Here is a 14,115-nt window from a genome sequence, read left to right on the forward strand (position 1 = left end):
CAAATTTGAACATAGCCTACTGAATGTTGTTGCAAAGTGGCCTGGATCTTCAGCTACCCATGATTCGCACATTTTAATGGTGAGCGGTCTGAGGCAGGTTTTTGAGATGTACCAGTTGGGTGTCACTTGCTGGGTGACAGTGACTATCCATGCAAGACGTGACTCTAGACACCCTACCTCAATCCACAACCGGGAGCACAGTTAAAGTATAACATGTAAGTGATTACGCAGATTACGCTTAGTCCTATGCGTAAAACACATCGTATTGGCTCTTTGACGCCTTTTATTTGTTGAATCCATATTTATTATTGTTCACGTCGAAACGTCGGTTTCATGTCCTCCACGGCAAAATACGCCTCACCCCAGAGAGGGCAAGCAAAGTAATCACTGTATGTGCCATTCTACACAACCTCTGCAAGCGGAGGAACATTCCACAGCCAGACGATGATGATGATGATGGCGATCAACATGACGGGGAATTTGGCTGTGTGGAACCGAGTGGACAGGCATTTAGGGATCACTTTGAAAACACATTTTAGGTAAACACCTTGGCATAAATCAGTCAACACTTGGGTAGTTCATAACATTTATTTTCTTTTAAATTTTACGTATTTTTATTGTTTGCTTTCTCTCTCTCTTGAACGTGCAGGCTACAACGTCATTATCGTGGTCTGCACAAAATTGTCATCATGCGTGTATTCTGCTAACTGCACTATAACTACTTAATAGGAATTCATTTCTAGCCTAGGCTATTTCCTTGTTTTTCGGTGATTCAGTGGGCTCGTCTGAACAACCAATCACCGAACTGACCGCTTCTAAACTCGTGCACGAGAATTGACGTCATCCATAGCAACGGTGCGTCACTCTTAGTTCACTCTTTGTGATTTATCCTTAGTAAGAGTAGGTCTCAGCGGCTTTGTGAAAAAAAAACTCCTACGTAAAATGTTTTAGCGCGAGTTAGGAGCACTCCTAGCGGTAAGATAAAATGCTTTGTGAATACGGCCCCAGAGCTTTAAGTGTGGTGCGTCCTTTGTAATGACTGTACAGATGACTCTGGGTGTCCAGTCTTTCTGTATTGAAGACGGCCACTTCAGTGCAGTCAAGCACAATCTGACAGTCGGGAAATGGCTGGAAGCAATCTGGCAGGGATGTTTGGTTCTTGAATCTCGAGGGGATGTTGTTTTCCATCATGCCAACATACAAAATGTCATACAGTGCACTGCTGATTGTGGTGAAGATGTTGGTGACTGTGGCACGGCAGCAATTAAATCTTGTTGCAAGGTCTAGGATGCCACAATTCAGTCTGAGCTTCATCGAAGTCAGGAGTAGCTGATCGATAAGAGGCATAATTTGGACATTCCAATTAAAGTGGTACTGGAGATCAAATTTGGAGAGAAGGGCTTCCAAAAAGAAGACAGTGGCAGCATCTGTCAAGCCAGTGTAGTAATTAACTTTGTCAGGGTGTGAGGAGATTTGACTGAATGAAAAGGTTTGTTTTTGTTTTGTTAAGTATTTTAAGAAGCTGCATTTCCCTCACATAGCCACTAGGAAGCAGGACCAAACATATAAGCTGTAAATACTATACATAGCCACAAGGGGAGCAGGACCTTACTGAAGGCTGCAATAACGGCTCCATCCACAGAAGGCAGCACCACAGACAAGTGAGGAAGCCGAGGGAAATACGTCACACCGGCTCCTCCCACTACTTCCGGGCCACGCGGATCAGACAATAACAGTAAACACGAGCCAGCATGCGAGCCAGAATCTCTCGGCAGCCCATACGATAGGGTTAATAATGTTTTGATCAGCTAGGAGACGCTCGACACGTGTCCAGATACGCTTCAACCTCCTTTTGCTTCATAGTCATTTTACCATACCGAAATACTTTACCAATTAAAGTAACTGTTAAAAGCTATCCTTTGGATTTGACCACTTTCCTTGAAGAACTCTGCAATAATTAGGTGATCCTGACGTTCTTGGAAAAGTTCTAAGGACCGAGAATCGAACCACACAGCCACCGAGACGCATAACAAGCTCTTCGCAGGCCATTCAGGAATTAGGTAAGCAGAGCCCATTGTCTTAAAGATTGAATCTGCAATATAATTAGTTATAGAAACGTTTAGGTGAAGAGCTTGTTGTGCCTCCGTCTGGTCGCGAGGCTCCGTGGTCTTGGCCTCGGATTGAAATTCATAACAGCCGGTTGTACGGCCTCGGATACGCTAACAGATTAAATTAAATAATTATATTTAAGAAGCAAAGGGCTAGGAGTGTGTCTTTATGGGTTTGTAGATAGACTGTATCTGTTAAAATGTAAGCCTATTTTTTATGTTCTCAGGTTATATGACTGTAAATATTGTTTACTCTTAGCGACACAAGAGGACGCAAGAGCACACACAATAATTAATGTAATGAATGTTCATGTATTGTATTGTGACCTAATGGACCTAATGGACAGGGAGAGGGCTGTGGCCGCGAACGATGGAGGAGGCAGTGAGGTGTGCAGTGAGACAACAGGAGTATGATGGACAGGGATCTGACATGGACAGGGAATTTTTTTATTTAAACATTCAGAGGAAATCAGGCCTACTGTAGGCCTATGTAAATAAGATTTGCAGCATTCTTCCAAGAAAGGGTTCCAATCCGGATCGCTTTTAACTTACTTTATTTGTTAAAGTATTTTGGTATGGTAACTACGGAGCAAAAGGAGGTGGAAGCATGTTGAACACCTGCTGAGCCCCGTACATCGACATTTTTATGCGTGACGTTTTTTTATATTCAAACAGTCCGCGCTCAACCCAACCGGCAGATGGCCACATTTCATTGTTCTGAAATAAATGTCCTATAATGTGAGAAGTCGTAAGCCTCCTTCCTACGCATCGTCAGCAGCACCACTCTGCTGATAAAACTCAACAGGTTATGGGCCCAGGAGACGTTTGGAGGAGAAGATAGTCGACGAAAGCCAAGAAAGTTGCAACGGATCGCGTGCTGAGGAAGGCTGCTAACCCGAGGAGAGGGGCAAGCTAGCATGGCAGAGCAACGAAGGGCAAGTAGCAGCAGACTGGTATTCGACGGCGACGAAGCAAAGTATGAAGTTTGGGAAACTAAATTGTTGGGACACTTTCGTTTATTAGGGCTGAAAAACACTGTGTTGAATGAGCCAGTAGAAGAAGCTGAAAAAGCAGCAGATCCTGAGAAAAACGCGGACGCGTATGCAGAGTTGAGATTACTGCTAGATGACAAAAGTCTGTCTCTGGTAATGAGAGATGCGCAAGATGATGGCAGAAAAGCATTAAATATTCTGAAAGACTATTATGCAGGGAAGGGTCAGCCTTGTATAATTAGTTTGTACACCACGCTGACCTCACTTCAAAAGTCCAGCGGCGAAAGTGTAATAGACAACATCATTAGAGCAGAGACCGCCATAACTGCCCTGAGAAACGCGGGAGAAACGCTGGGGGACAGTTTGCTGGTGGCTATGGCGCTGAAGGGATTGCCAGAGAGCTTCAAGCCATTCGCAATTCATGTGGCGCACACCTACGATAACATCACGTTTGCTGACTTCAAGACCAAATTGCGGAGTTTCGAGGAAACCGAGAACATCAGAGCAACCGGGTCGAACGATGCGAGCGTGATGAAGACCCAGGGGAGAACCGGACGGCGACCTCCCAGTAGCAGCGCACATGGACCGGGCAAAGACGACAGCGAGATGGCGTGCTTCAAGTGCGGGACCAAGGGGCACCGAGCGAGAGCGTGTCGACAGAAGACGTGGTGTAGTGTTTGCAAAAGTGACACACACAGGGACGCGACATGCAGACGAAAAGACAAAGACAGAGACCGAAGGGACGGCGTGAACAAAGTATCGGAGAATGCTGAGGTAACGGAGGACTTCGCGTTCAAGATGGCGGACGGACGGGCCAGTGACCAGCGGCAGCCGGCGCACACCATCCAGGAGAGGGGCCTGATGGTGGACACCGGGGCCACATCCCACATCATCAACGACATCGCCTTGTTCACAAGTTTCGACAGGCCGGAGACTCACAGCGTCGAGTTGGCTGATGGGACCAGATGCAGCGGCGTCGCTCAGCGGAGAGGCACGGCAGTGGTTACCCTCATCGACAGCAGTGGACGGCGGTGCAATGCGAAACTGTTGGACGCTCTGTATGTGCCGTCGTACCCGCAGAACATTTTCTCGGTGAAGGCAGCAACCACGACTGGGTCCACAGTCGTCTTCAAAGAAGACAGTGATGTCTTGATAACCAGATATGGTACCAGGTTTGACATTCATGTGTTTGGCAGGTTGTACTACCTGCACACTGAGATTGAGTCAACTGATGATAAGTGTAATGCAACCCACGACATCCAAGCATGGCATGAGATACTAGGCCACTGTAATTATGATGATGTGCTTAGGTTACATGATGTTGTTGATGGTATGCAGATCAAGGGAAAAATTAGTAAGCCTGAGCAAGAGTGTGAGGTGTGTATTCAAGGGAAGTTTACACAAACTAGAAATAGGAACCCCGATGCCAGAGCAAAGGCTCCTTTAGAAATGATACACACAGACCTTGCAGGTCCAATAGCCACTGAGTCATTAGATGGGTACAAATATGCACAGTCTTTCACCGATGATTACTCAAATGCAGTATTTGTTTCCTTCTTAAAGAAAAAGAGTGACGCAGTGCAGGCAACTGAAAAATTCCTTGCAGATGTATCCCCTTATGGGAAGGTGAAGTGTATGCGATCTGATAATGGAACTGAATTCACAGGTGGTGATTTCCAGGCGCTCCTGAGGAAAAGCAAAATTAGGCATGAGACGACAGCTCCGTACTCACCGCACCAAAATGGAACAGCAGAACGTGGGTGGCGTACTCTTTTCGAGATGGGCAGGTGCATGCTAATTGAAAGTGAGTTACCAAAACACCTTTGGCACTACGCAGTACAAACAGCAGCAACGGTACGCAACAGATGCTTGAACAAGCGCACAGGGCTGACTCCTTACGAGATGTTGACAAACAAAAAGCCCAATGTGTCCAGAATGCAACGATTCGGGTCTGTTTGCTACAATTATCAGCAGGAAAAGGGAAAGCTTGACTCCAGGTGTGATCAGGGGCGTTTTGTGGGGTACGATAAAAATAGCCCAACGTATTTGGTGTATCACCCAAATACAAACAACAGAGAAAGGAGGGACTTCGTGAGAGAAGACAGTGATAGTGACGGGATGCATGTCACAGTAGACTACTGCTGCAGAGCAGTTTGTGGCATTCCGCAAACTTATGGTGAAGCAATGCAGTCAGACAATTCAAAAGCATGGAGAAAAGCAATGAATGAGGAAATCCAGTCTCTAAATGAGAATAAAACCTTTAGCCCGACAACACTACCCGTGGGCAAGAAACCAGTGGCGGGTAGGTGGGTTTACGCAATCAAGTCTGGTGTAGATGGGAATGACCAGTACAAGGCTCGATTTGTCGCCAAGGGCTACAGCCAGAAAATTGGGGTAGACTATGGGGAAACGTTTTCACCTACAGCAGACCTAACCCGTGTTAGAATTGTGATACAGAAGGCAGTGCAGGAAAATTTACTGGTCCACCAAATGGACGTGAAAACCGCATTCTTACTAGAGATGCACGGTTGGCGGTTGCAACCGCGGACTCCGCGGTTAAACCGCGGATCGGGCGGGTGACGTGACAAAAAATAATATTTTAAATAAATTCGGGCGGTTGGCGGTTAACCAACGAAATTCAAAAATATATACACATTGTTAAATGTCGTTACCTACTTCCAAGCACATTTTGAAATAATCCAATTCTCATCATGCAGTAAATTGGCCTCTCTGTCTCTATCACACACACACACACACACACACACACACTAACGGAAGCAAAAAAGTTTAAATTAAGTGACGATCCGTCCCATGTCGCGTCTCCACAAACCTGCAAGTTATGAGACAGCTGTCAGTATTGGAAGAAGCGTTAACGTCTCGTAGATGATACTGCCTGGGTTATTTTGTTTCGTATAAGTTATATTTTAAAACAGCATTGTAGCCTACCACTCGTGGAATATGGAATTTCAAAGAGATGATGGAGTGATTTGACTCAGAAGTGACATCAGGCATTGGCAGCGCGAGATGTGCAGAACAAGTTAAACTTCTAGCTCAGTAACATCAACACCTAAGAAAGAAGGTAAGAAAAATAGTCGGAAAACTTTGATTTGCAAGGCAAGCAGGCAAGTGTTGGGCTTGTTACAGTAGCCTATATAGCCTTCAATGCGTTGAAATTTCGGAATTAATAGGCTCGAGTCGGCGTTTCCTTAAAAGGCTATCTTTCATTTTGCAAAAAAAAACAACACAGTAGCTATATTACCATATTAAAATGGTGTACCAATCCCGTCTAGATCTAGAGTTTGTACTGCTGAGTAGTTCTTCAAGGAAAGGGTTCAAATCCGGGATTGCTTTTAACTGACTTTATTGTTAAAGTAGGCATGTTTCGGTATGGTAACCAGTGTTGGGCAAGTTACTTCCAAAATGTAATATATTTCATATTACTAGTTACTTGCATTTGAAAGTAATACGTTTCTTTACAATATTACCTTCTGTGTAGAGTAATAAGTAATAAGTTACTTATTACTTTCACCAAAATCAACATTCAGGACAAGGCGGATGGGGGGGGCAAACATTAAAGTCTAATGAGGTCTATATTGCATCTGCATGTAGTGTGTACCATGAATAGCTGAATTACAATAATGTTATGATATAGAATAATTAAACAACCAAAACCTTTACACGACAAGACACAAACTCTTTTTCTATGCCTCATTTATTAGCTCCTGAGTTACAAAGTGCAGCCACACAAACATTTAACAAAAAAGTTGCATTCCCATGAAATCTAACATGTTAATAGTTTATACTATTTCAATAATAAAATAAAAGTGCACTTCAAGAATGACGTCTAACAGCCACCAGACAGGGCATGTTTTGTAAGTATTTTAGAACCTGAGCATATATCCTGCCCTGAAATAGCAGTAAATAGCAGTAATAAAAAAGAGCATGAGAACAGCATAAATAATGAAACACATTCAACATTTCAGTCCCACAGAGACTTTACAAGGAACTTATGCTTAGAGCCTATTAATGTTTTGGTTAGGACCAAACAACAAAGTCTTAATAGACAAAATATACAGCCAAACAAGGGCTGGAGTTTGTGTGGCTCGGATTGTAACCAAGCCCCCAGGAACACTGCATACTTCCGCAATCCACCAGTGCTCAGCGGCCAAGCCTGGTATTGCAGCTTATTAAGCGGGCTGTGGACGGGTCCCTCAAATCATGGGACCCAGAAGTAGATATCTCCGTTCACTCCAATACAAGTGGGGAACAGGAATGTGTCTCCGCAAAAAATGTCTGGATATCAATCAAAGGCTCATAAGTACCTTAAATGCCATGTCCTCAAAACGCCACCTCAAGCATTTTATTAGCCGTTATCTCGCTGGGGAAGAGGGGTGTGCAAGTGAAAGGAGTCGTAGTGAAACAAATGGCATCCGAGAGGGCCTAGTTCAGTGCTCCGTTAACGTGTCCGATTTTTGGACTGGTTCATCTGCTGCTCAATAACTCTCACGGTCCTCTGCTTGCGATCATTGTGATTCATCATGTATTGATCCATTTATTCAAAAGATCCAAAGACAAAGAACAGGTGCATTATGGTATCATTTTATATTGTTGTTGGACCGGAGTGGGGGGATGGGCACGCATGCGTTCTATATTTCTGCATCCGGTATGTCACGGACTAGGCCACGTGTCTTGGCCCCATAACGCGGAAGCAAATCGCTCCTGTATGTTACCCTGCGCCACTGAGCAGTTTGTATATGAATGAATGGGCGGCCACTTTCCAGTCCGTGGTCCATCCTTTATTATGTCCATGATTGTAACGCGTTACCGGACTCAGTAACTGTAATAATATTACCGAAATATAGTTAGTAACGCGTTATATTACTCCGTTACTGCCTAAATGTAATATATTACGGTAACGCGTTACTTTTGCAACGCGTTACGCCCAACACTGATGGTAACTGACTATGGAACGAAAGTCTAGGAATCGTGTTGAACACGTGTGAGAGATAATAACCAGGCCTCGACATTAACGGTTGCCCGCTTGCCCGGGGCAACCAAAAGTCATATTTGGGCAAGTTGAGATTGATTTCTGGTTGCCCGAACGGCAAGTGGATTTTGGGTGGATGTTAATATAAAGACTATTTATTCAAATATTTTTAGAAACTGCAGAACAACCTTTTTTGCCGCAAAATAACACAAAATAAAAGTATTTGCAATTGATCAGCGCGCCGTCTTCTCTTCTCTCGGAAAGCGAGTTAACAGACACGCATTGCTTCAGTGCGAATATAGCCCCGCCTTCTGTCACTCGCAGTGCGTTCTCTGGCCGTGATTCGAAGGTGTTAGCTGAAGGTTAGCCAACAAAGCTAGCATCGCAAGTGCAGCGCCTCCGCGAACGGTTTAGGTAGAAGGAAAATGGAGGAGTGCAGTTTGGAAGTACTTTGGATTGAGGCAAATTACCAAGGAAAGTCATATGCAAGAACACGGTTTTGGGTTTCATAACTGTGCACATGCACAGCAATAGCGATCTTTTTCACGAAATTGGACCCTCACAAACTATATATTACATGAAAGCTGAGCCTCCACTTATTCCAACAGTCCAAACCATATCATTCTGTGACTAAAACTCGCAAATAACAACTTAAGAAGAAACGTCCCCTTTTCTTTTAACAACCAAAAATGAAGTATTACCTTTGTGATTTTTGTCCACAAAGTTGATTCTGGTCGAATAAAACCACCATAAACAGATTACCCAGTGTCTGGGCCAAATTTTGCAACTAAACATGGTATTTTCAATCAATGAATAAGAGAAGGTTTCTTAGGAAATAGGTAAATTGCCTTCAATCAGAAAACGTATTCATCAGCGCAATCTAGTGGCCATATGTTTATTTGCGAGTGTTTGGCTTGGTGCATTCGAATATATTTGCCCTGAAATTTAAATAGAGGTGTCAAGTGTCAAAATTGTAAAATATCTACCTTTATTTGTGTCTCAGAGTAAGACATCGCTCCCAAATGATAACGACCAACTGATAATTATTTCAGGTGTAAATGTTATCTTCCATTTATGCTGTGTTCCATGGCTTTATTCACTTTAACCAAGTTGGCACAAAGATGAAATTATCACCCTAGCAGTTGTGGAGATATACTCTATTTACTTTGGGTATGTTCTTTCCTGAAAAAAACTTTTCCCCTGATTTCGAAAATGCGATAGAATATCGATATTTTTCCAGGTATAGTGTCAAAGTTAGAAAATCCAGTATCGTGACTGACAACACTACTAGAAACGCGATTGTGATCATTCAGTTAGAGCTACAAGAAACGTGAAAGTTAAAAAAGACATATCTTTGCTACTACCTCTGACATTTAGTCAAGTACATTTGCATGAAATCATGCAGGTCTACATATAACTTGGCGATAGCTTTAATAGGTTGCAACGGTGGACTGAAATCACTTCATGGCACGATGTGACCGCTCGATAAATAAGTAAACAAAGGGAAGTTTGTTATTTTTTAAGCACAACATGTGTGGAAGCTAACATTCAGCTTCAGTCTGAGCTAGGATGATTTTTCTGAGCCCCCCCCAAAACCAGGCCGCATGCCTGGCAAAAAGAGGCCTGTTCAAGATTCTGATTATAATTTGGGCAAGTGAACATCACATTCGGGCAAGTTGAACCTGACCTGTACTTGCCCGATGGGCAAGTGCTTTTGAAACCTTAATGTCAACCCCTGATAACTCTAGCTACTTCGGGCCACGGGCAGAGGCCCGTGACCCTTCGCGGGTGTCGCTGTAAATCTCTGACGCTCTCTACCTCTAGTCCACAGGTAGAGACCGTCAAGTGGGCGTGGCCTAGTGGGCGTGGCCGGGGTGACGTAATGGCTTCGGCTTCTTCAGGTGATGCCTTCTGTGGTGGAGAAGCCTTCAATAAGGTCTTGCTCCCCTTGTGGCTATGTATAGTATTTATGGCTTATATGTTTGGTCCTGCTTCATTGGGTCTATGTGTGGGTAGCTTAGATTCTTAAAATACGTAACAATCCCTCCTTGGTCATCTCAGATGACCATACAATAATATTTTAAATCATATATACCATTTACCACACCGAAAACATAGTCAAAGTAGGATAAATCATCAACACCATCAACCGTGTGGGAATAACTCTCGAAATAGAGAAAAACCACTACGCGTTCCATAATACTGAAACGGTATTCACATCGTTGATTTCATAGGAAATACAGGTCATTATTTAACAATACAACAATGAACATATATCTTGTTATCATACAATCTGTCAGATCCGTCAATTCTACCACCCCCTAAATGGCGATGCTAGTGAAACCTGTATCCCGTAACGGTTGTAACAGGTTGGTGAGGAGATTCGCTCAGCCCCTAACTACCTTGTATCAGACGCCTATCCCTCTTACCTCGGTGCCCCACCCCTGGGCATAACCCGTAGCCAGGAATGTGGCAGGCTGATCACGTCTGTTATGATAGCTCTCCTCTGGGATCCGTGCACTTGGTGAATTTGCTGAGATTGTTTTAGGAGTTTGGAATGACTAACTCCCGGGATACGTTTGATTTCTTTGTACTAGGTAACCTCTTAGATCCACGATGCCTATACTAGAACAGATAGTTCGTTCACTGAAGCTCTAACCTACACTCCTCCGTAGCAGGTCCTTGGAATGATTGAAAAGGAATGGTTTGAATATAGTTTTATTTGCAGGATTAATATCTGGGACATTGCAGCAAGCGGTGAAGGCCTTCAAAAAAAACATGTTAATACATATAATATAGTGACTAATAAAATGCCGTCAGTGACACTTCTAAATAAGTGACATAAAATACATCTGGAACACATCTTGGTGGGTTTGTCTACGATAATTTCGATTCCGGTTTTCTCACCTCTCTACACTACATCCAACACTCCCCTCAGCTGTGTGAAGAGAAAGGCCGTTGTTCCCCTGCCGTCGGCCCCCGCACTGATTCAGATTGGGGAGGGTGAGCTGCGCTGGAATGTTGTTGAATGTTGATGGCCCCTATCTGATACGGGCCGCTCCGTATCGTCGAGAAGTGAGCAGCGCTGGCGTTCCACGCCGGTGTTGACAGAGGAAAAGAGAGGGAATCCCTATCTCTCCTATAATATAGTGCCTAATCAATTGGGTTTGTTTATAAAGCTGATTAAGTCTATAATAATTTAGATTCCTGATTCTTACCTCTCTACACTACGTCCAACACTCCCCTCAGCTGTGTGAAGAGAAAGGCCGTTGTTCCCCTGCCGTCGGCCCCCGCACTGATTCAGATTGGGGAGGGCGAGCTGCGCTGGAATGTTGTTGAATGTTGATGGCCCCTATCTGATACGGGCCGCTCCGTATCGTCGAGAAGTGAGCAGCGCTGGCGTTCCACGCCGGTGTTGACAGAGGAAAAGAGAGGGAATCCCTATCTCTCCTATAATATAGTGCCTAATCAATTGGGTTTGTTTATAAAGCTGATTAAGTCTATAATAATTTCGATTCCTGATTCTTACCTCTCTACACTACGCTTCCCCGGTGTCGACGGTAGCTCTATCTCTCCTCGGGCACGGAGGGTCGGTCTCATCAAATGGTCCCACAGCCAGGATATTCTCATCAAATGGTCCCACAGCCAGGATATTCTCATCAAATGGTCCCACAGCCAGTAGTCTTCTTTGCCCCGATGGGCTACGACACGCATCTCTGTAGCGTGTTGGAGAGAGGATGTCCTAATTTTTCTAAGTCCAAAAGTCCGGAGAATCGGATGCTCTAATTTCTCTAAGTCCGAAAGTCCGGAGATCGCAAAGGGCCCAGGGCCGCCCCCCATGGAGCCCCCGTCGGGACGATGTCTCTATCTCTCTGTCTCATACAGCGCCTTTTATCTAAAACTTTCACTGTCAGCCCCGCCCTCTTTCTTACTCAAGCAGCTGGCCATCAGGTCACTCTGACCTGGTATTTTTCCACCTCGCCATGGCAGAGATTCTCTCCGGCACGTAGGCCTACTCTCAGGCACGTTCTCTCCGGCACGTACGCCTTCTCTCAGGCACGTTCTCTCCGGCACGTACGCCTTCAGATTGTTGTTACTTGTTCCACAAATTATACTAATAAGTAAAATACACCCTATAATGATAAACAATACAACAATACAACATGTCATAAGCGTATGACAACATCATTTCACCCACAAGTGCTGTAATCTTTCTAAGTGCTTTCTTCCATAACCGATTATGTCTAAACAACATGATCAATCTTATAGTGAATAATAGATATAAAAGAAAAAGATAGATATATGATGATAATAAAACAATAAACACCTTATAATGAATGATAGATATTAAAGAAAGAGATAGATTCATGATGATACTAAAACAAAGAAGCAAAGAAAATGATTGTTATATGATGATACTAAAACATGATAGAATATCTTATGATATTTAACTGATACATGCCTAAACCTGATACATGAGTAACACTGACATAAGTAAATCTATTCCTCTTCAGTCCTTCAGTCCCCGCTGGTAAAACCCCCACCTTTCCCAAGGCCTTGGAAATTTTCCAACAGCCCCCACCTACCTCTCCCTTATCTGCCCACAGACCTCTCCACCTCCTCCCTGTCTCCTGGACTCTAAGAAATCGACATTACTTGACAAATCATATGGTCAAACAACACACAAACAAAAGTATCCATAGAAATATTAAGCTAATACCCTTTGGTTATGTGCTACAAGGTCATACAATTTTCAACATGTGCAAAAGTAAAGTAAAAAATTAGTAGTCATAATAAAATTTAAAAAATTCAAAATTATTGATAGGCTAGCATGGATTTGGGTGGTTCAGGTGATCTTCGTGTATTGGTGCGCTGTTGCATGTGGGGGTTTTGGACATTGTTATTATCGCAGCCATTGTTTCTTCTGTCGCCGTCGAGCCTGTAATTCATGAACCCAAGACTCGTCCCTCCTTGTCAAGGGCTCAGCTCACAGAGAGGTTACTTTTACATCATGGGAGCCTCCAAACAGGTTCTCCGTCGTCGTGTCAGCAACAGGTGGCCTGTAAACAACCGTCTCAAAGAAGATCAACAGTACCATTATCAATGCAGCGATTCAGAAATAACGGGTTGCACTCGCAACCAAGCAACACTACACAATAACAAACATAGTCTGGTATGGTTGTTTTAAAATTTGTTATTCAAGTTAATCCGGGATATTGATTATCTTATATACAGGCGATTCTACTAGAATAGTATAGGTGTTGACTATTCTTCATATTACAGCTGGATAGGGTCGGGCCCCTCAGGTGATGTATCGTTCACTTTCATCGGATCATATCTGATCCCCATGTAAGCCTGAATGGCACTTGGCGCTTCTGTAGCGCCCACTGCTGTGGTGATCAGCAGATGCAGTAGCCCTCGTGCACAGGGAATACAACGGCAGCCGGTGACAATTAACACGGTCTCTGCATTTATTCCCGCGACGGGCACTTACTGGATCATGCCTTTCCACCTCCGAAACATATTCTCCATCCATCCTTTGAAAGGGTCATTAATGCCGGAGTTCTCTTCCAATTCTAACCTGAGGGATTGTAATTATGCCAGCGCCCTTGCCACCAACCCAACCGGAGCTGTGTTATTGGGGATAAAAGTACAACATGTTGTGCCTATCAACGTATTTACCCCTCCTTGCTCTGTCAATAACATATCCATATCTATATATATTCCGTTTAACTTTATCTGGTAAACTGAACGAACTGTTGCTGATTATGATGCATGTAATTTATCCAAACAATATATATATACATATTTGTTATATGGTGGACAACCAAAACAGAACCGATTCAAATCCTGCCGTTATTTGATTTCCTCATGTGACTGTTACTCCTTGCTCGGCGGACGTAGTTTATAGGCTCCGGGTGTGTCTGCATCTGGTTCTGGAACTTTCGTTTCTATTGTAGAAATACAAACTCGTGTACAGCAGTTAGTTGTTCAAAAACATATTTCCTATAATTCTTTTTTTAGTTGT

At 43.7% G+C, this 14,115-nt stretch overlaps 1 long non-coding RNA gene across 1 annotated transcript; it reads right to left on the reverse strand.

Moving 5' to 3' along the window:
• Positions 1 to 10,789: 10,789 nt before the first annotated feature.
• LOC115556253 (uncharacterized) lies at positions 10,790 to 11,994 on the reverse strand. The gene is made up of 2 exons (XR_003978961.1): positions 11,617 to 11,994; positions 10,790 to 11,537 (listed from the first exon to the last, which is right to left on the reverse strand). It is a non-coding gene; the product is annotated as an uncharacterized LOC115556253 (long non-coding RNA).
• Between the last annotated feature and the right edge of the window lie 2,121 nt (positions 11,995 to 14,115).

This window comes from Gadus morhua, chromosome 12, assembly GCF_902167405.1.
Source record: "Gadus morhua chromosome 12, gadMor3.0, whole genome shotgun sequence".
NCBI lineage: Eukaryota > Metazoa > Chordata > Actinopteri > Gadiformes > Gadidae > Gadus > Gadus morhua.